Genomic DNA, 23,981 nt, shown 5'->3' with positions numbered 1-23,981 from the left:
CTTTGTTGTTCTATGACCATCTTTAGTTGTGTAGTATTTAACCAGCTATAAAACCCAGAGAGATGAGGATCTTTTTTGCAAGGGTGACCTGGCCAAGATGTGTATATGTATATGGTTACAATATAAAATCACTGACATTTGAGTTATTAAAAAAATAAAATTAAGGTCAAGCAAAGTGACTTCGGGCTGAGCAGGGGAGGTGTATATTGGGCGTCTGTGATTGACAGTGAGATGAACTTGAGGTAATGTAGTCCCACTGCGTGGTACGGAGCAAAGTGATGCCAGTTTCTCCACAAAACCTGTGGAAGTTGAAGATTTTTCTCCTCCACCTTCATATGATCAAAACCGTGTCTGAGTGTTGAAATGACGCTAGCATGAAAGCTAAGAGAATAACGTACAAACAATCCCGAGTGAAACGTTCATTTTAAATCTCATGACCAGTACAGAGTTCGATGGATTCAATGTCAACTGCATTCAACCAATGTTGCCTTGCTTCCAGGTCCACTGAAAAGTTGCACAAGCCAGTAATTTTTGACAACCGAAGGCAATAAACCGACAAGCCATGCTAAGGCTAACACGCTAACGACCGACTGGTACAGAATCAAATATGGGCGGGGCTTTTGCCACCCGCAGAAAGCGTAGAGAAAGTGTAAGGGGCCATACGATTGGCTAAAAGCGAACCCGCCTGCTTTCCCGATGAGTTTGATTGACAGATTCACTAGCCAATGGTGACATTAGTTGACCCGCTCCGTCAGATGAGTCTCAATATTCACCGTAGAAAAATCTCTCACACACACGGGGAGATTCACAAATGAGAACGGGATTTTGAATGCACAGTCTGCAGTTCGAATGATCTGTGAGTTCACATCACATGTGTACCTAAAAATCATGTTTGTGAAGCACTTACTGTGCATTTCTGATACATTTATTGTGAATTTCTAAAATGTTTTTGTGAAAAACAGTGTGCACATTTGTGAGAAACACTTATTGTGCATTTGTAAAACATTTAGTGTGCATGTGTGAAACACAATCTGTGTGTTTGTGAAACACAGGGTGTGTATTTCCGAATTTATTTTTCACGTTTGCATAAAATGACATTTGTGAATCGGAGCGTGTGCATTTGTAAAACAGATTGTGTGCATTTCTGATTATTGAGACTGAATTAACTCCATAGACTTTCAACTCCCTCCAAAGTTTTTTTGAGGGGTTGAGATCTAGAGACTCGCTAGGCCATTCTAGGACCTTGAAATGCTTCTTACAAAGCCACTCCTTTGATACCCAGGAAGTGTGTTTGGGATCGGCGTTGTCATGCTGAAAAGACCTCATCTTCAATACCCTTGCCATAGGAAGGAGGAGGTTTTTACTCAAAATCTGACGATACATTGGTCCATTCATTATTTTCCTTTAAATCGATCAGTTGTCCTGATCCCTTTGCTGTAAAACAGCCCCCAAAGCATGATGTTTCCACCCCCATGCTTTACAGTAGGTATGGTGTTCTTTGGATGCAACTCAGCATTCTTTCTCCTCCAAACACAACGAGTAGAGTTCTTACCAAAAAGTTATATTTTGGTTTCCTCCGAACATAGGACATTCTCCCAACACGTCTGGCTCTGCAGGATTTGAGTCCCTGGCAGCGCAGTGTGTTACTGATGGTAGCCTTTGCTCTAGTCCCAGCTCTCTGTAGGTCTTTCACTAGGTTCCACCATGTGGTTCTGGGATTTTCACTCACCACTCTTGTGATCATTTTGACCTTTGACCACACGGGGTGAGATCTTGCAGGGAGCCCCAGATAGAGGTAGATTATCAGTGGGCTTGTATGTCTTCCATTTCCTAATAATTGCTCCCACAGTTTCACACACACGTAGCATTTATTCACACCAAGTTGCTTACCTATCTTTCTCTTTCTCTTTCTCTCTTTCCAGAGTGGTACCAATTACAATTTATTTAAATTAGACAATGTGATTTTCTGTTTTTTTGTTTTTTTTCTCATTTTGTCTCTCATAGTTGAGGAATATCTATGATGAAAATTACAGGCCTCTCTTGTCTTTTAAAGTGGTAGAACTGTACAATTGGTGGCAAAAATACATTTTTGCCCCGCTGTAGCTACTATATGCATTTCTATTATTGTAAAGGTCTGGCTGTCGAACTAGGAGTTTCTAACCATGTCTTGCCAGCCTTAAAAAAAAATTTTAGCGCTTCATAATCATGCAAGTACAGAAAAATGTTTGTCATTTATTGACATATTGTCAAATTAATAATAAAAATGCTGTCTACAGGAGCTGACAGTGCTGTCTGGTACAGTTTTATCAGTTTGGAGATCAGATGGCCACACTCATCTTTCTATGGGCTCCTCAAGGACATCTGACAACAACAATCATTTCACTTCCCAGATGGAAGCTTTTAATTTTCTATCACGCTGCTGTTTTTTTTTATATGGCTTCAGTGTTATAACTTTTTAATTTGAGTTTCTCGATCATTTAGAGTTTTTTTTTAAACAAACTTTCAAAAGAACTGCTGAATTCGTGACGTCAAAACCATCTGTGGTCATAAGTTTTAATTTTTATTCATTTCACATTTGTAGGTCACGAAGCTGCAAAAACAGAAAACAAGGACAAAAAAAGGTATGCATCCTAAGAGGGTATTTTGTACAAGATTATATGGATGGAAAAAAAAAACATTAGATGTGATTAAAGAGGATGAACTTTAATGTCAAGTTGGAAGAATAGGAAAAACATTGTTGGTGTCAGAAGAGAATGGGCAAAGTGGTTTGAGATGAGAGAGAGGCAACAGATATTCAATGATTGCAAAAGTCACTTGTTACAAATAAGGTACACTGAGTACCTGCTCTGACATAACATACATCACTTTTTAAATTTTTAGTCTTCAATAGCTAAGCTGGGTCCAATTTGTACCTATAAATAGAAAAAATAGGTAGAAATCCATGTAGGATGAACAGTTGGGGTAAAACATTTGAAAACATTTGTTTTTTGTGATAAATGTATGGTTTCTCAGGTAGCCCCATCCTACATTGCACATCTACATTAAACTCTTTTTTTAGTGTCAAGCGTCTTACAAGTTTTCTGCATCAAAGGGTAATGTGAGGTTAAAAGTCTTGCTCAAGGATGTCAGGTATTGGAACTGAACCCCACTCAAAATGATAGGCAGTAAGGTGCCCAATCCACTAAGTGGCCCATCAATGGTTCAGGCTGGTGGTGGTGGTGTAGTTGTATGGGGCTGGTACGGTCTGTGTCCAAGTTGGATACATCCAGCATTTAAATGCATCGTGCCACAAACCCCAGCTCCTCTTAAACTGGATTATTGGATGGGATATCAGTTCACTGAACTCTGCAGTGTCAGCAACTGGTGGTGGAGAACCAAAATTGCAGTAGACCTGGCTTGGTGACAGAAAATAAAAGATTTAGACAAAATGAAACTTGACAAAACCATGGGATCAACAAAAAAGGTGGCTAAGCAGAACAGAGCAGATGACCTGACAAGGATCAACAGAAATCCAGACACTCAAATAGGATGAACTGAACTGAAGACAGCTGTGGATCATGAACCCGAAACTGGTGTGACTGACAAAAAGGACACCAAAAACATGACCAAGAACGACAAAACCAAATTAACCACAGGATCCTTACATACAAGTAACCAGTTTTTAGTCCCATTGAGGATCTTTTTATGGTGGTGGGACAGGAAGCGTTTATCACTGCTGTACAATGGACACATTTCTTGCTATTTATTATGTCAAGATACACCAGAACCTTCTCTAAATATTTTTAATACCAACTCAAAATTCCAGAAATTACACACATTTTAAAATTATTTTTAATTTCTCTGATTCAAAAAGTTTAAGGTGTCATGACTAGCGGGAAAACAGACCCAAACGCTGGAACCCGGAAGAATACACAGGCGAGTAGATGATGGATAATGAGTTTTAATGTTCGGTTCTAGGTTTTGTAGATGTTGGGCGGAGTAGTCACGTCCGAGAGATTCCCACGAGGAAGATTGAAGGTGTCTGCAGCCCGTGGCGTCACTGGTGGATTAGCTTGAATCGGCGGTGGTTCGTGGTGCGGCTTGAATCGGCAGAGGCTCGTTGGTGTGACCGGAAGAATTCTGAGGCTTGGTTCCAGAAGCGAAGATGACTCAGGCGCCCACTCGTAGTAACGGATTCCTGTGGACAGACGGAGAACAGAGACTTAGGCGAGAGCTTGACAGCAGTAGCTGTGAGCGAGGTGACCATACTAAGCACCATAGAGGAGCAACGATCTGGCACTGGAGACTGGTCCTGGATCCCCTTAAGAAGGCAGGCGGCTGATGAGGTGAGTGGACGCAGCTGTGATGAGTCAGGAGCCAAGCAGAGAGGGGAGGGGGAGGAGTCTGACAGAGGCACCATGACATAAGGCTTAATATTTCATGTGTACAAACTGTTACCAAGCACATGAGGGGTTATTTTATGCGCTACTTTTACACTCAAGTAGTTATTAGGAGAAAAACCTTCAATTGGGAATTTACTAGTCCTTTGCGTCTAATGAGTAAAAGTAGCTTTTTTTTTAAACCAACGAAATAATTTGTTAACTGGCTTTTCTAAGATATTTGAATCATAACTTGAGTTTTGTGAGTGTCTTGTGTTTTTCAAAGCTGAAACATTGAATATTTTTTTAAGCTGGATGGGATTTAGAATGGAAACAGCTTCCTGTCAGACTCTCAAGCATCAATATAACAGTGCATGGCAGACATTTTCCTCTTACTGCCCTTCGCCTTTGCGTACACGACCTTTCACAAACATGTTAGATTAAACATGTCACTCAGGAGCATTTTTTTTCTTTGAAATGAATTGGGTCTAAAAAGCAAAACCTCATGAGGTCTCAGGAAGAAAATTGATGCCTGAGATAGGACATTAGGCCATCCTGGTGTTTTTTGCTGCTTCTTGCAAAACATCAGGATGTAATTAATGCCTCAGGGCAGAAAATCAATACAAGTGCATCTTGGATGAAGCTGCCAATTGACACAACTTTAGATGTTTTATACATTAGTCCCGCTTAAGTGTACCTCCACAAAAAAAAAAAAAAACAAAAAAAAAAAAAGTCAGGTCAGAGGTCCTCTTGCAAAGAGAAAAGAAAAGAAAAATAAAAGATATAATTAGAAAATGGCTTGGATTCAAAAGTACATTCAAGAATGTCACTGATAAATCCATATTTTGTAAATGTTAAATGAAAAAAAAAGTCAAAATGACTTTACTAGTTTTGTCACACCTACGATTTATCAGTTCAGTAAAGAAAATGGATAGAATCTCAGTTAATGTGCCTATAATTTACGGCTCAATAAGAAGCATGTTCTATCCTTAGTAGCTGCCCTGGACTTGTCCCTGTGGATGATCAGGAATACTCTGAGCTGAATCAAGCATGACCACAGTGTTGTGATATTAATGAACACATCACCAATGCAGGGTTCTTCCTCTGCTCTTCCGGTGAGCACAATTAGCTCAACGTCTGTTAAGAAATTAAATAATAAATGCTGATCAGTTTCAAATAGTAGCTTGCTAACAGTCTGAATAAATGTAAACTTTTTCCACAAATAGGCAGAAAGAAATTGGAGACCGACCGCGTGACTTGATCAGAAACTGGAGCACCCCATGCAGAGAAAAGGGAGAGAGAGGCTGTGAGCTGGCATCTATCTCCATTTTCAGTTGCTCAAGAAAGCCTCTGGAACACAAAAGGTGGATGGTGAATAGCCTGAGGAACTGCCGCAACCAAATGCATCTCAGCAATATGAATTTAACGGTGGCACAAGGTCTGAAAAGCAACAAGAAAGACCCCAAAACAATCTAAGAAATTAAAGGTGTCCAGTTTTTCTTTTTATCAAAATGCAGCTTAAAAACTGTCTATTTAGTAAAATCAAGAGAAAAAGAGAAACGACTAGTGCAGTCCTTGTGTACCAATTTATTTATGTTTTTTGCGTGCCTGATGCAAGAAAAGTTTGGAAAATAGGAAGAAAGAGTACATAACAGATTTATTATGTATTAAAAAAAAGATGAAGCAGCTTTAGGTGTCCAGCCAGCATTTATGTGTGGTAGATATTCTTATTGGAAAATAATCTTTTTGCTTTAAAACAGTGGGAGGTGGTTTGGGAAATGTGAACTAAAGCTGGATTACAAGGATAAAAATGGACGAGGAAACCTTGCATTTAAGGAAAAATGTTAAAATTAATCAATAAAAAAAGCCAGTGAACTGCACAAATGTAATAGTTTTGAAAATGTCATGGTAATACACTGAATGTCCTTAATAGTGTGTTAGACCAGACTGACATTTTTTGTGCAACATTATAGCAGTAGACTTATTAATTTTAAATTGTGGTAAGACTTAAATACAAGGAAAAAAGTAAAGCTTACAAAAAAACTTTAAACAAACATAAAAAACAAATAAATACATGACAAATAAGATACAAAATTCAAGAACCAGATTATGTCAAAAAAATGTTTAAAAAAGTTAAGCAAAACACAGAAGGGGTGATCTAAATTATATTGCTTCCTTATACTCCCTTTTAAGCGATTTGATTGCTTGAAATAAACCAATTCTGAATTTCAAACTAAAACACAATAAAAAAAAAAAAAATCAAAGAACCAAAAAAAAAAAAAACAAGACACAACCTGAAACTCCAAATATCACATCTTGACACAATGTCTTACTGGTGATGTGTAAACATGATTAAGAACTGTTGCAACGATTCATCAAGCATTTTTTTTTTCTCATGGACATAACCCCACAGTTATTTTATTAGAGTTACATACCAGAAAATTGTCATACGAGGATGTGCTTTTGTCATTAAGTATAAAAACATCAAATAAAATACAACTTTTTGAGATCTGACAGGGCCATTTTTATATTAAAAATAAATTATATACAACCCTTACCATAGTACTCTCTCCACAGGAATTAGCATAGTCACAGTAATGTTTGTTCTATTCTTATCAGTCTGTTTTTTTTTGCCTGTTGCACACAAGGTTGGGTGTTATTGTGAATATGTTAACACAGCTAATACAATCCTGCACATTCTATAGTGTAGAAAAATAAAGTAGGTAATTTTTTACCATCACAAGAAAAGGTCAAATTGCTCCTACAACAATAGCTAAAACAATTGACCGAGGCATTGTGATCCCAGGCTTCCAGGGCCACCATCCCTTCATTCAGTTATCTGTTGCTCTACATAATGCTAATTATCTGGTTTGGCTATATCTAATCAATCAGAAGACACACAGGTGGGAGCTGCAGCCCTTGTTGCCAACCTCCTGACAAACAAATTCACCCCACACTATTTTTTCAACAATCTGTTGCCAGTTTGGTGCTTTGTAGCTTTTCTCATCATTCCAAACTTCTAGCTCACTTAATGAATTTTGTTCATTTGTGAATAATGAATGTCGATCATGGGGATTTATTCATGGAAGACAGAATGAGTAAACTGCACATATTTCCATGAGATTTTCCTCCTGATTGTTCATTCATGTTTTTATTCATTATAGCCTTTTTTTTTAATGCTAAATTTCTTTTTTTTTTAAGTGCTGCACATAAAGCCTGTGCTGAAAGCCTTGATGTAATGGATAAAATAATCAACAAGGCCAACAAAGAGAACTAGCCTTTACATTGTTTAAGGTGACTGGTAAGGCTAAAAACATCTACATAAAGAACCAAACGTATGTCTATGTCTCCCAAATTATCTTAATCCAAGGTTGTATGGCTCAGTATAGATGCTATGCATTAATCCACTGCAAAAAAGTTCTGAAATAGTCACACCTCTTATCCTGGTTTTCTTGTAAGTGGATGTGTTTTTGGAATCTCGTTAGTAATACAGTAATTTCTTCTTGCTGTTCTCCCCAGGGTCATTTTTTCTGAATTTACAGAAATAATTACTTTTGTTGCTTTTCCTTTCCATTCAGCCTACTCCGTCCTCCCCTTGCTTGCTACTTCAAAACTGCAGCTAAATTGCTAGATAAGAATTTTGGTTAAATTGTGCCTCCTTTCATTCTCATTATTTGTAGTGCAAACAGTGTTTACCAAAAAAAGGAGACTCTCAGCCTGAAAAGATAGGAATGCAAGTGGAAACCACACTTGTGTTTATAATTTCAAAGTGTGTGAAGAGAAAAACATACGAATGTTCTTGTTTTTCTGAAGGCACACAATTTTAATCTTGAAGGTTCACAGAGTTTTTATCAGGATCCCAAGTTTTTGAATTAGACATAACAACCTGAAGGCAACCAGGGTAGGAAATAGAAGGTGAAAGGTTTGGATAATTCTTTTGGTTAGTTATATTTTGACAGGCTTAGGGATATTTTGGCAGACCAGTTAAGCGGAGGGAAGCAGACTGGAAAGGACAAGAAGCAAGGTAAAGTGCCGGAGGGTGTCCCTGGTCCCTCAGGGGATGTCCTTCAGCACAGACCAAGTGCGAAATTAGATTGTCAGGGATTAAATGTTCCCAGATTCTTAGATATAAGTGACAGCCAAGTTTTTTCGTCAAACAAAGAGGAAAAATACTAATTTTCTTGTTTTTCAGACACTATTATTTTTCATTTATACGACTGGAGTTCCTGTGAGGCGTTTATTTCTGTAACAATTACAGTAAATATGAAGAAATGAGAGATTTCCCTGATCGCAGCACTTAAGATGAGCTTTGAAAGCAAAACACAGGAGGAACGTGAGCATCAGAAATGTCATGGTGCTGTGCAGTGATCTGTGGAAGTCATGAGGGAGCTTTTTTGAGTTTTTGAGGCAGCAGGGACATCAAAGAACTAGAAGCCTGGAAAGCAATTAAGTTTTCATATGCACTTTGATTTTCTGTTCCAAATCATGACCCTTTTTTTTTCTTTACCAGTGCACAACTTTAGACACACAAACCCATCTTCTAGAGCTAGATGAGTTCGGCAGCTTGGTCATCTTTTTTATCCTCAGCGGCTGCTTGACAAAAAAAATATGTTGAAAATAGATGACGGAATGGAGGTATAATTGATGTTTGGTCATTATTATTACACTTTAAATGAATCCAGTCAACATGAATCCCTATTTCTTGGTAAATAGCTGTCAGGAAAAAGTGATGCTGACTGGTCTTTGGAATGTTTGTGCATCAGAAGTGAACAGAAGGTTTAATCCCCCGGTTTTCCAAACACCGTTCCAGAGCGGGAGAAGATGAAGGTTGTCGGGCTTGAAGACAGTTACACACGCCTCACATGTCAGTTTGTCACAGCAGGTTTTGATGGGACCCCGGATGACAGCTCCGCCGTTTGGGAAAACGGAAAACAGTCGCTTTCAAAGTGGCTTTACAGCAACAGTGACTCTGCATGCTGATTTACCGTTTTGCTTTCTTACAGGTGTTTATTGTTTGACCTTTACATCGACCCGGAGACCTTTCCAATTGATTTGTTTTTTCAGAGGGATTTTTTGATTTTTCATAAATGACGAACACGCTTGTTTTCAGCTTCACATAGTTGGAAGTGTTGTATCTATGGGCTGGCCCATCTCAGCCTGATCTGTCGGGCACTCCACGCTGCCACGGACCAGTTTTAGGTTTACGGGCTTGTGCAAGGTCACCTCAGTGCTCTATTATTTTATTTATTTATTTATTTTAGTACAAGATTTATTCTTTCATCAGAGGGGATTGAGCCAACAGCTCCTTGGGCCACTGGTCACCTCTGTCAGTCTGCTTGGACTCCTCCAAATTTCCCCATATGTGATGTAAAATTTATTGTGTTGTTGGACAGATGCACAAACTGCTTTGGCAAATCCAGATGTCATGTTAGTTGATACATCATGGTCTAATAGGATCCAAATGGTTTCACCCTGGTAGGTTTGTTACATGTTTGTTACCCATGTGCTATCTTAGGCCGCATTTACACTGCAGGTCTTGATACTCATATCCGATTTTCTGACTATATCCGATTTTTTTGACGACCCGCTTACATCATCTTTTAAAAGTGACCCGTATCTGATTTTTGCATTTACACTATACAATGCTGAAACCATCAAACGTAGACGTTCTGAGGACTACGTAGCAGCATTTCCGCATTCCGCAGACCTCTTTCGGACTTTTGTGACTGCGGTTGTCATGGAGGCAATGCGGCGACGGAAGGAGGCGTTGCCTTGGGCGCTCCAGAGGGGATGCATGGGGGAGTAAAGGGAGGGCTGCTTGGCTCTCTCTGAGTTTTGAATGAGGACGTGTTTGAAGACGTGATGTACTAACAGTTTGATCCAAGTGTTGAACCTTTCCTGCGCGATGACTTCTCTTTTCCGACCGTGGTCAGAAACACACGGGAGATTTCCTCAGGGTTCTCTTTTCCGTTCTGAACCCTCAGCCTCCAGAGTGGGTTAAGAAAGACTCCAAAACTTTTGGGCGAGATGCCTTGTTTTTAATTTACGGTTCTCCGACACTCCCCCGCTCCGCGCTCACACCCCACCTCTCTCCTTACACACACGCGCGCAAGCATGCGCGCGCACGCTCACACACACACACGGGCCCCATCATACACGCCCCCCAAAGAAATAAACGGCTTCTAGCTTGTTCCATAGCAACGGTGTCCCGCTTCATTAATTACCGTTTGCGTCCGGACCAGACATAACAGCGGTTTCCGACTACGGTCTGAAGCCTGAGGCTGAAAGGTAACACGCTGACAGCAACATCAGCGCACAAAAAGCACCTTAATAAGTCATGTGATCTCAGTTTGTGGTGTCCTGAGTTGATGTCACTGACGTACGACTCGCATTTACTGGGGAATATCCGATTTGTCTGCTTACATGGCACACGCAGACGCACGTATCCGATTCGTTTCCGATTTATTTCCACATATGAGAGAGGCCTGTATCCGATCTGAGAAAAACGGAATCCATGCGCCTTTGTCCTGCTTACACGTTCACCGATCATATCCGATCTTTGCCAAATGAGAGGAAAAAATCGGAATTGTGTCACTTGAACCATGCAGTGTAAAGGCGGCCTTAGATGACCCCACCCTTACTTTGACGTGTTCTCCCTACCATGACAAAGGTGGATAAAGGTGGAAAGATTTCATATAATCCATGGACACCAGTGAGGTTCACAAATCATTGAAGAAAAAAGGTTCAGCGCACTGTCTAGTGGGTCTAGATGACCCAACTCCCAATGTTAAAGTGCCTAGGATAGCACAAGGGTTAACAAGGTTTACCTCTACACCAGTGGCCCCCAACCTTTTTCAGTCCAAGGACTGTTTTTTTGTTAGACAAAGTCCCACCAACTGGCCAGTCTTTCTACAAAGCTGAAGTTGGCATCTGTATTCTTTTTCTTTTTTAGCCTCCAGTTTTCTTGAACCTTTGAGGATAAAGTGTATCTTTTTCCTGCACGCCAACTTCAGCCTCATGTGACTTATAAGATGTAGTGGTTAAAACAAACCTGACCATACCTGGTATTTTCAAAATGTTATTTTAACCATTTGAGCAACTTTATTAGACGCATTACGCAGACGGTTGATGAACATTAAGCATTACTATCATGGTGTGTTGAAACAACTGTCACAAATAAAGACTCCTGATTTCCGGCTGTTAAATTCTTCTGTTCCCTCGCAGGCTCCTTCCTGCGAAAATAAACGATCCATTTGTTCACATTTGTTTTTAGTTAACTTTGCTAGCTCAGGGGGGTTTCAACTAAGCAGCCGTAGCTGGTTTAAGAAAGTAGTGGATGTATTTTCCACATGTGACTCAGATGTGGTGGAGATTCCAGTAGCTTTAAAAAAAATAAAAAATAAAACTTCTGTCAGAATCCGTTTATAAATACAGTAAAGTAAAAAAAACTGTAGATTGTATTTATTTTTGTTGTTTTTTTCCTGCAGCCCGAGTATTGAGGACCATTGCTCTACGCCATTTAAAGCTAACTATCAATACAGGATGGATGTTAATTTATGATGAAGATGCCCTGGAAACCTTCCTTCTCCATCTTCTGGAATTTTCAATATCCGGTTGTTTTACGGTGTCCCAACAACTCGCTAGTCTGAGTAAAATGACAAACCAAGCCAGAGGAAAAGCAAAGAAAAGGGTACAATATTTGTTCCCCAAGGTCGGGTCGCCTCCTCTTCAGTGACTCCAAACAGACAGAAAACATTTAAGTTTATTCATAATTCACCAATGTGGTCAAACAAAAGTTCTAAGCTCTTGAAAGGTAGAACAAACAGATAAGAGAAGACGGTACAGAATATTTATGAAGAAATTAAGGCTTAGAATGTTTAGTTCTGCAAATGGACTTTCTTTTATAAAACTCACCTTCTGAACTACTTATTTTAGCATTTGACAGATTGCTCTATTTTTATAAGGAGCACAGTGACCTTTTCTCAAAATCTACAGGGATTTCATCAAATTAACACAACTCGGTGAGCTTTTTCAAATGACAAAGGATTGATTTTCCTTGCCTGGTCTTCATGGCTTGTTCGCATAAGTGGATTATGCTTTCGTGTCTGCAAGAAGCTTTGCAATGGAAAAAGTGAGATCTCAAACAACTGTGATATGAGCACACCCTCCTTCACACCTATGAAGTGATAGCATGTAACTTGTGGAAATGATGTACGTGCACCACAGGAACAATCACACCATCAGTCAGTCTGGTAGTGATGGTTTGCATTCATTTATATTTCAAGCTGTGGTGAGTACAGGGTTCGTGGCAGTTGAGACACATTCATATTCCTATTTACTTAGAACAATGGACTGGAATCAATAACTTTTTTTTGATTTTTTACTTAAATCTATTTTATATTGGTCATGTTTTGCACAAGAAGAATACATACAAAATAAAAAATGGAAAAAAAAACAAGCATAAAAGTATGAGGGGCCGTATAAGACATTATTTATTCTGAACCATTCACATTCTGTTACGAGAAACCAAGGGGGTTAACCCAGATGCAGGAAGAACCAGGAGACTAATGAACTCTGAAGGCTATTTAATGCCAAAGCGTTAAACCAAACAGAGAACATCCAAACAAGACGCTGCGACAAACATATGCAGGGACAGAGACCTTAAAAAGGAACCAAATCAAAGTAAAATGAGAACCAGCTGTGGGGAGAAGCAACAGACAGAGAAGAAGAGCGACCTCCAGAGGGAGTACGGCTGAGCAGCAGGAGGGTGAACGTATCATAACCCCCTCCCCGAAGTCCGGCTACCAGACGGACCCCGACGGGGCTGATCCGGGTGGAGGCGATGGAAACGGGTGATCAGCCCGGGGTCACAGATGTGGCGCTCTGGAACCCACTGCCGATCCGCAGGGCCGTAACCCTCCCAGTCCACCAAGTATTGGACGCCCCGTCCCACTCTCCTAGAGGCGAGAAGCTCCCGAATGGTGTAAACAGGTCCTCCGTCCACCATCCGAGGAGCAGGAGGAGGAGCTGGAGCAGGCTGGAGACTAGAGACCTTAGCAGGCTTCAACTTGCACACGTGGAACACTGGGTGGATCTTCAGAGAGGAAGGCAGCTCCAGTCGTACAGCCACCGGGTTGATAATTCGGGTGATGGAGAATGGGCCGATGTACCGGGGCTGCAGCTTCCTGGAACCACCCTTCAAAGGAACATCGGTAGCAGATAACCACACCTTGTCTCCCACCTTGTACTCCGGGGCAGGGGTCCTCCGACGGTTAGCCACCACAGTGAGCCGCTCCTGGTTCCGCAGGAGTTCTTGGCGGAACCTGCTCCAGGTACGGCGACACCTCCTCACGACAGCCGCCGGACCCGAAGAGGAGGCCAATTGTTCTTGGTGCGGGAACAAGGGGGGCTGGAATCCGTACGCGGCCTGGAATGGTGAGAATCCTGTGGAGTTAACTAGAGAATTGTGGGAGTACTCTACCCAGGGAAGCTGTGCAGCCCAGGTCTTAGGATTCTTACTGCACATTGCCCGCAGGGAAGTCTCCAGATCTTGATTGTACCTCTCTACCTGGCCGTTGGTCTGAGGATGGAATCCCGAACTCAGACTGACCTTGATCCCGAGGAGGTTGCAGAACTCCCTCCAGAAAGCCGCAATGAATTGGGGACCCCGATCCGAGACAATATTGAGGGGAAGTCCATGAAGACGAAACAGATGCTGTGAAATCAATGCTGCTAGTTCCTTGGCCGAAGGAAGTTTCTGCAGGGGAATAGCATGGGCTAACTTGGAAAAACGGTCGATGATAGTGAGAATGACGGTTTTACCCCTTGAGTTTGGCAGTCCAGTGATGAAGTCCATTGCAACGTGGGACCAAGGTCTGGACGGCACAGGTAGAGGGTGAAGCAGGCCGGCGGGAAGGGTCCTGGGGGTCTTCACACTGGCACAAACGGAACAGGCAGACACAAAGGCCCTTATGTCGGAGGACATAGTAGGCCACCAAAAGCGCTGGGCTATAAGAAACCCCGTCCTCGTTACTCCGGGATGGCAAGCTAGCCGAGAGGAGTGCCCCCACTTCAAAACCATGGTGCGTAGGTCAAATGGTACAAACAACCGGCCCTCAGGACAACCTGAGGGAATGGAGGCCGGATCAGGAGCAGAAGCCTGTACCCTCCGTTCCAGGGACCAACGGGTGGTTCCAAGCACCAGGTGGCCAGGGATGATGGGTGTGGCCTCTGTGGGGTTCTCCTCCACCTCCTCCTGTTGGAATTGGCGAGAAAGGGCGTCGGGCTTGATGTTCTTGCTCCCTGGCCGATAGGACAGGGAGAAGTTAAACCGGTCAAAAAACAGAGTCCACCTCGCTTGGCGAGGATTGAGGCGCTTGGCTGAACGAATGTACTTGAGATTTTTGTGATCAGTCCAAACTAGAAATGCCCGCTCAGCCCCCTCCAACCAGTGGCGCCACTCCTCCAAAGCCACCTTCACCGCCAGCAGCTCTCTGTTCCCTATATCGTAGTTCCTCTCCGCAGGAGTGAGCTTGCGGGAGAAATACGCGCAGGGATGGATTTTATTATCAGACGCTCTCTGTGACAATACAGCCCCTACCCCAGACTCAGACGCGTCCACCTCCACAATGAATTGTTTGGAGGGATCAGGCTGAGTCAGAATAGGAGCTGTAGAGAAACGTCTCTTCAGCTCGCAAAATGCCCTCTCCGCCTCCTTATCCCAAACAAAGCGCACCTTAGCTGAAGTGATCTTATGAAGGGGTGCAGCAACGCCACTGAAACCTCTGATGAAACGCCTGTAGAAATTGGCGAATCCCAGGAAGCGCTGTAGTTGCTTCCGACCAGAGGGAACCGGCCACTCCAACACAGCCTTAACCTTGGAGTTATCCATCTGGATCCTCCCAGGAGAAACCACATACCCCAAGAACCGAGTCTGCGTAGAGTGGAATTCGCACTTCTCGGCCTTGCAGTAAAGGTGGTTCTCCAGGAGGCGCTGGAGTACGGCTCTGCCGTGCTGCACGTGGGACTCTGGGTCAGGAGAGAAAATCAAAATGTCATCCAGATAGACAAACACAAATTGGTTAAGCATATCCTTCAGTACATCATTGATTAGTCTCTGGAACACTGCTGGGGCATTAGTTAGACCAAAAGGCATTACTAGGTACTCAAAGTGCCCGCTAGGCGTGTTAAACGCAGTCTTCCACTCGTCACCCTCTCTCACTCGAACCAGGTGATAAGCATTCCTGAGGTCCAACTTCGAAAAGATACGAGCCCCGCTTAGCAGGTCAAAAGCGGAGTGCAGCAGTGGCAAGGGGTAAGTATTACGGACAGTAATAGTGTTCAAACCCCTGTAATCAATGCAAGGACGCAGACCCCCATCTTTTTTCCCCACAAAAAAGAACCCTGCTCCTGCCGGAGAGGAGGATGGACGAATGAGCCCCGCCTGTAAGCTCTCCTGCAGATACGAGTCCATAGCCTCTCGTTCAGGTGGCGACAGGGGGTAAATGTGACCCCTCGGTGGTTGAGTCCCTGGCAGGAGGTCGATGGCACAGTCATAAGGGCGATGGGGAGGAAGAGAACTAGCACGTACTTTACAAAACACAGAGCCCAAATCATGATAGAAAGACGGAACTTTACAGAGATCTGGAGGCTCCGGAGACTTTTGGGCCTCCACAACCTTACGAACAGAGGCAGAGGAAAGGCAATTAAGCAGACAAAAAGGACTCCATGACAGAAACCGCCCCGAGGCCCAGTCGATGTGAGGTTTGTGTCTGCTCAACCAGGGAAACCCTAAAATAACAGGAGGTTTAAGGGATTCAACAACATAAAACGACATGGTTTCAGAGTGGTTTCCAGAGATCAACACAGAAATTTTAACAGTACGAGTAGAAACCTTGTGTATGAGAGTCCCATTAATGGCATGAATGTCCAGTGCTGGAGACAGAGGTTCGGTGGGGATTTTCAGTCTGTCCACCACCTCCTGGGAGATCAGATCCCCATCAGACCCCGAGTCAATAAGAGTGTCAAATTCCACCTGGGCTCCAGCATATGCCACCAAAACCGTGGTGGAGGGACGAGAAGGAGAGGAAAAAGAATGGTTGCGACTCACCAGTTTCCTCACTGCTGGGGAGCCCTGGCGTTTCCCGGACAGTTGCGCACAACGTGTCCCGAACGTCCACAATAGAGGCAAAGTCCCTCCCGCATGCGGCGCTGCCGTTCAGCTGGAGAGAGACGGCCCGCTCCAAGCTGCATGGGCTCCGGGGAGGAGTTTGAATGAGGCGGAGGAACCTCCGCGGGGCGCGGTGGGCGGTAACCAGGAAGGCTGCGTTGCTCGTTACCCCGTTCCCTCATCCTCCGGTCGATACGAACCGCCAGGTCGATAAGCTCCTCGAGGTCGTCTGGAAGTTCTCTCGCTGCCAGCTCGTCCTTGAGAGCGTCAGACAGGCCCCGCAGGAAGACGTCGAGCAGTGCTTCATCTGGCCAGCGGGTGCTGGCAGCCAAGGTCCGGAACTCCACCGCGTAGTCCGAGACACAGCGGGATCCCTGCTGAAGGCGAAGAAGCTCAGACGCAGCAGCACGATGAGGCGTGGTGGGATCGAATACCGTGAGAAGCCGAGCGGAGAAGACCCGAAAGGAGCGACACAGCTCCGATCCGCGCTCCCACTCCGCCAGTCCCCATCGTTTGGCTCTTCCGGTTAGGTAGCTCAGAGCAAACGCCACCTTGCTCTGCTCGGAGGGGAAATCGTCAGGATTAAAGTCAAACTGCAACCGGCAGGAAGTAAGAAACGCCCGGCAGTCTGCAGCAGTCCCATCAAACGGTTCAGGGTGGCCCAGTCTGGTCTGCCGAGAAGAAGACGAGGGCACACGTTCCAGGTGGGAGAGGCGTTCGTGGAGCTGCTGCATACCTGACATGAATCCTCGCATCTCCTGAGCCAGGTCTGCCCGTTCCGTACCGGTAACGGAACCATCACCGGCGGAGGATCCGGGTAAGTTTCGTCGAGACGAATCTCCTGCTAGGTTGGACATGGTCGCAGCGTAATGTTACGAGAAACCAAGGGGGTTAACCCAGATGCAGGAAGAACCAGGAGACTAATGAACTCTGAAGGCTATTTAATGCCAAAGCGTTAAACCAAACAGAGAACATCCAAACAAGACGCTGCGACAAACATATGCAGGGACAGAGACCTTAAAAAGGAACCAAATCAAAGTAAAATGAGAACCAGCTGTGGGGAGAAGCAACAGACAGAGAAGAAGAGCGACCTCCAGAGGGAGTACGGCTGAGCAGCAGGAGGGTGAACGTATCACATTCATACATTCTTGCTCTCACAGTCATATATACTCTCTTTCGCATACATATATTCTCTTTGGCATACATATATTCTCTCTTGCACGTACATATATACTCTCTTTTGCATACATGTATTCTCTTACGCATACATATATTCTCACTTGCACACCCATATATTCTCTCTCTCGCATGCATATATATTCTCTTACGCATACATATATTTTCATTTGGACATCCATATATTCTCTCTCTCGCATGCATATATATTACTTTGCACATACATACATTCTCACTCTCATTGTCACTCTTAAAAAAGAATGTATGTATGTGAAAGACAAGTATATATGTACGTGTGAGGAAGAGTTTATATGTGCGTGTGAGAGAGGAGTATGCATGAAACGGAAGTGACTTTGCATGAAAAGGAAGGCACTTTGAATGAAAAGGAAGGCACTTTGCATGAAACGGAAGGCAGATGATTTCTCGTGCTCTGATTGGACGAGAGGCCGCCACCTCCCATTTTGAACACACTGTAAACCCTAACACTTGTACTGACTCATAACTATTAAGGTTACACAACTTAAATGTCATTGAAAAAAGATTTTTTCAAATTTAACATAACAGTGCTAAATATTTTAAAGCTTATTTGTATCTAGCACTCAAAAATTTTAAGATTCCTGAAGTAGCGTCATGACGTCATCACGTACTGGTGGGAGGGTCTTTCGTTTTCTCAACGTTAGCTCAGGTGGCCATGTTGGATTTGCCGAATGCGAGTATGCGACGTTTGAAATTGAAAGTCGAGCATTTTATTTTTCTCCAATGCGTTGCGATTTCGTCCCGCTTCAAGACGCCCCAACCTCGGGTTTTTTTTCCATCCGCCTCATCGCTGATGGTGCCGTCTTGTCTTCAGCCCTAATTTAATTTGGTAAGTTAAGTATCGTTCATGGTTTATTTTGAATGAATGCTTTAAAAATGCTCTTATACTACCGTAAATGTGGTTTACTGTTGTTTAAACATATGTGTGTTACGATTGTTTTAGAGCTTAATGTGGCAATGTATACATGATTAGTTTGTCATAACAGACGTATGGCGAGCCAAACCCAAAATGCATTTCTGCCCGTAAGTTACGACAGTGATGAGTTTTTTTTTTTTTTTTTTTTCAGAGGTAGAAATGATCTGTTATGCTGCAATCACACTAAATGTGATCCGCGTGTGAAATTCGCGTTGGAGGCCTCTGTCTGTGGCTAAAGTTTGCTGCTGGACATTTGTCCAAAAATGTCACTCAAAGCCTCTAACGGTTGTGTGGGAGGAGCTACCGCCAAAAGTTTTAAGCCTGGTTGCTACATGGATATTGGGTTTTGAATGCAGCTTTAAGCTTTTATAAATCACTGATCTCCATTATAAAAAAGGTTTTTGTAAAAATAAATTAATCAACGTGCTCGTGTTGTGTTCAGGTACCGAACTACAGAGTGTTCAGTGTTTCACCTCCAGGTAGACGCCAAGGCCAGCCAGGTAACTTGTCTCCTGATCAGTTATTTGTCTAGAGCTATTTAAAAAAAACAAAAAATGCAATAGGTTGTGTAGTGCAATAAATTTTTTTTGATCAGAATATAATTGAAACATTTTTTAACATTGAAAAATCTCTTTTAGACTTTTTCAGATACTGAACTTCAGAAAGTTCACCAGAGAGTCACCATTTCACCAGAAAAAATAGGTGTCAGTGGGTGAGTTTATACTTATTTAATATATTCATCCTGAACTATTACCATTATTAGATTTATACGGCAGCATGGAAACATTTATGCACATTTTAACTAGCCAAAGGTCTAAATAGAGTTGAAATTATTTACAATTTAACTAAACATATTTAGATTGCAGGCTGAAGGTGGCACAATGGAATGGAGGTGCAAGTTGTGTTCTGTTACTTTGGCACTATGCAGTACTACATAGCCAATATTCCAAAGTGTTTCCACTGCCATGTATGTGGAGACACTTTGGAATATTGTCATGTCTTTATGACAGTATATTACAATAATAAAATGATGTTGCATTAGCACCATTCCATCATTTGAAACCATGAAAACTCATCTGTCAAGATCTGAAATGGATTTATGTAGAGTAGATGCAGTCAGAGGAAATTGTGCAGTTTTTACATGTTTGTGTAACTTAAAGCTGCCCTTTTCTGAGACCAAGTCCACCAAAACAGACAGGAACTGGCCAGCTTGGTTAGGATTTATGACCTCCAGGTGAATTTCTAATGTGCATAATTCAAAAACGGATAACAAATCATTTGTAAACAGCTGTAAGAAGCCAAGGTGTAACTTGCCTTAAAAATGTCTTTGGGTCTTTGACCTGAAGTGGATCATGCCATGAACACTGCATTGTCCTCTTACTAGAAATAGACATCTAGAAAAGGTATCATTTTATTATTTCTTAAAGTTCCTTAAATAAATATTGGAAGTGTTTGCTCTGCTTTGCTTCAATGGTAATGGATATTTCTTTTTATTCTTTTAGGACCAGCATGACGTGAACATGAGACGGGCACTTGTCCTCCTTGCACTTCCTGTTTATCTGCATGAAGATGCCTCCAACTTCTTCAAGACCTGTACAGTAAGTGCACACGACTCCCTGTCAATGGTTTTCACTAATCCTTTAATATTGATTGAGATTTTATTGAGTGACATAATAAATAGGGCAATTGTTTTGTAGTTTGTAAACTGAGTGATATTTTTAAATGGTTTTAAAAATGAGACGGAAGATGAAAGGCGAACATCAGGGACTCCTGATTGGAAGGAGTGGGAACCTTTTCGTTTACCTTTTCTGCTCCTGATCCATCATTATTTGAATAAAGAAAAATGAAGCTTTAGTCTTAAATTATTTTATAAATGTCCTCCTTCAGAAAAATGCTAAAGAACTTTTTAAAAACACAATTTTAATTGGAGTTGGTCCTTAAAACATCATAGCCAGTTGATTAAAAGCTAACAGAATGTTAGCATGAAAAGATTCCCATTGACAGATGGCAGTAATGTCAGTTTTGGATATTAGTGTGATGAATATCTTTGAGGGTCTGAACTCATCTGTGTTTTTTGTTTTGTATTTTCCAGAATACCAGACCTCACAGACACCGCTGTGGGTATCTTCTCAGTTGTCGTGGTGATGCTCCTGATGCTGCCGTCAGTGGTCCCACACATCTGGCTGACTAATCTCTTCTAACTCTTCGGGAACATCTATGCTCTGGACCTACAGCACCCCAAAAAACTAGAACTTGCCTTCATATTTATTCAGAATGCTGTCTTGAGCCTTGAGGACAGCAAACCACTGAAAGGACATTTATTGACGCTGAAGAATGTTTCCTTGAGTGAGTCTTCCAGAATGGACTATTTGTTGGTTTAAGTGTTATGTAACTAATGTGTTTTGTTGTGATCATTTGCTTTTTCTGCCGTACAATACAAAACCAACTCTTTTTGTCAATATGTTGTGTGGCACTCTTATAATGCAGTTTTATTGCACTGATTGTTTCTTCATCCTCTTGATATTTGTGCTTTTTTTTTAAAGAGCAATTAAAAAAAGTGTATTAAGCAATCACTATTGTGTGGCCTTCACGTTTGTTGGTTTTTATCAATGTTAGCTTTTAAAATGTAGTGGGGCAGTATCAATATCTCTGTTTAGAATACATTTTAAACTGAAGAATTTTAAATATTTTCAATGCTACACATTTAATGAGTTAGAGAATTTATAAAGCATTTGAGTGAATTTTACATATTTTATGAGTAGAGTAATATTATAAAAATATAGTTAGTTAAAGCGTTTTTTAGTTGGAAAATATTAAAAACTTTATGTAAATAATCTCTCTTTTATAAGTTGAGGAATCTTAATATTTTTTATATGAAATAATACAAATTTAAGCCAACTGACAATATGAATTTTAATAAATGTTAAGTTATATTATTAAAACTTAGTTAACTGTTGTGTAATCTGTTACACAATAATTTTTAAGTTCAGTCAACTCGCTAGGGATTACAGTGCAGACGCTAACATGAACCAGCAAGAAATCCCAAATTAACAGACTTGTGGTGTGGAAAGGTATGTTTTTCAGCTAGCAGTAATAATCAAAGTATCCTTTCTCTGTTTCAAAATGAGATTGCCACAAAACCGTATGTTATCTCATACTGGAACAGCTTTGGATGTAGAATTCAGTGGGAAAAGGTTTGGACCCTGCCACAAAAGTATTTCATCACCAATAAAATCAGAGAAATTTCTTTCAAAATTCTTCACAAATTTTATCCAGTGAAACATTTCTTTACTAAGTTTAAAAAAGATCTGGACATAAACTGTTCATTCTGTCATTCCTCACCAGAAACTGTGCCTCATCTTATTTGGTTTTGCTATTTCACTCAACTATTTTGGAAAGATGTGATACATTTTATAAGAACTCATCTATGTGAAGATTATAGATTATTTTGTGGGGCATATTATTTTTGGATATTTTACACAAGGAAGACTTAATGCAGAAAAAATATATGTAGTTAATTTACTTATAATTATGGCTAAATACTTTATACACAAGTGTAAATATGCCAACAAAAAAACAGTGTTTTATGTTTTTCAGAAAGAAATGCTTTTGTATGTGAACAGTATTAAATCTTCCACTAACAAAAAAGCTGTCAGAACAGTTGAAACATGGTCTCTCCCAAAACTTTAACAGATTCCTTTGCCTTATTATTTTTGTTTTCTTTTTGCATAACCTGTTTTAAATGGTTATCATTATGTTTTTTTTTGTTCATTCTCATGGCGAACGTGAAGATTGTATTTTGCACACAGTGGAGTTTTGTGTTTGGTATTTTGTATGTGCAAGATAGTGTTAATAAAGTTTATTTTAAAAAAAACGAACCGGCAAGAAGGAACCACGGGGGTCCTGCAGCCATCGGAACCTTAACAAATATTTCAACTCCACCTCACCGTTGCCTTTTTTAAGAAATGACAGCTGGTTTTCCCACATTTATATGTAGTTATGGATCGAAAACAAGAGGAATTTAATGTAAATGCGTGTTCCGGCGTCTACAGGAAGTGTCGCCCATAATTCACGCAAAGGCTCATGGGGGCTAGGAATAAGGTGGATACGGATTTTCTGTTTCGGTGGCACTTCTAATACCATTATTGGTATTTGAGACATTCCTTTGTGTCTCTAGAGATCCAGACAGATTTGTGACCACTTGAGGTGAAGATAAAATATTTCTTAAGGTTCCGATGGCCTGCTGCAGGACCTCCGTGGCTCCTTCTTATTGGTTCATATTAGCGTCTGTACAAAATGGGAGGTGGCGGCCTCTCGTCCAATCAGAGCACGAGAAATCATCTGCCTTCCGTTTCATGCAAAGTGCCTTCCTTTTCATTCAAAGTGCCTTCCTTTTCATGCAAAGTCACTTCCGTTTCATGCATACTCCTCTCTCACACGCACATATAAACTCTTCCTCACACGTACATATATACTTGTCTTTCACATACATACATTCTTTTTTAAGAATGACAATGAGAGTGAGAATGTATGTATGTGCAAAGTAATATATATGCATGCAAGAGAGAATATATGGATGTGCAAATGAGAATATATGTATGCGTAAGAGAATATATATGCATGCGAGAGAGAGAATATATGGGTGTGCAAGTGAGAATATATGTATGCGTAAGAGAATATATGTATGCGAAAGAGAGTATATATGTACGTGCAAGAGAGAATATATGTATGCGAAAGAGAATATATGTATGCGAAAGAGAGTATATATGACTGTGAGAGCAAGAATGTATGAATGTGAATGGTTCAGAATAAATAATGTCTTATACGGCCCCTCATATAAAAGTGTATTACTCTGTTAATTCATTAGTTTCTGGGGATCTGAAATGTTTTGGTAAGTTTTTTTTGTTTTTGACTTTAGGTCACAAATAAACCATCCAGACACTATCAAACCCCACTTTTTTCTTATTGTTATTTTAAAAACTGCCCACTCCCACTGTTAGAAACCGTAAGTTAGCAGTGCAAGAATTCAACATAGGTTGTTAACATGGGGCCTGGTGGTAACAATCTGGCGATCCCGGCCACCTTGGATCCTGCATATAAATTGCTGCACAGACTCATCATGCCGTAGATAAAACCCCAGCAACTCAAAGACCTGGGTATTGACGAATTGCGATTGATGCAGAGAAGAATATAAAGGAGAGAAAACATTGTGCTTTCTGCAATAATCACGGAAGAAGAGCCTTGCGCACAAGAAAGGGCAGAAGAAGAATCTAAGTTGGGCTACTAGGCGGCTTGCGGCACTTGATATGGATGGCCACCGTCCAGA

The 23,981-nt window shown here is 41.5% G+C and overlaps 1 long non-coding RNA gene across 1 annotated transcript; it reads left to right on the top strand.

Moving 5' to 3' along the window:
- Window positions 1-20,118: 20,118 nt before the first annotated feature.
- On the top strand, window positions 20,119-20,837 carry LOC144996319 (uncharacterized). Its single transcript, XR_013659314.1, has 2 exons — window positions 20,119-20,253; window positions 20,748-20,837. It is a non-coding gene; the product is annotated as an uncharacterized LOC144996319 (long non-coding RNA).
- The last annotated feature ends 3,144 nt before the right edge of the window (window positions 20,838-23,981 follow it).

The sequence above is a fragment of the Oryzias latipes genome, chromosome 12, assembly GCF_053564925.1.
Source record: "Oryzias latipes strain Hd-rR chromosome 12, Olatipes_Hd-rR_3.1".
Lineage (NCBI taxonomy): Eukaryota > Metazoa > Chordata > Actinopteri > Beloniformes > Adrianichthyidae > Oryzias > Oryzias latipes.
The sequence above is the reverse complement of the archived record's forward strand: the minus strand, read 5'-3'. Positions and strand labels throughout refer to the sequence as shown.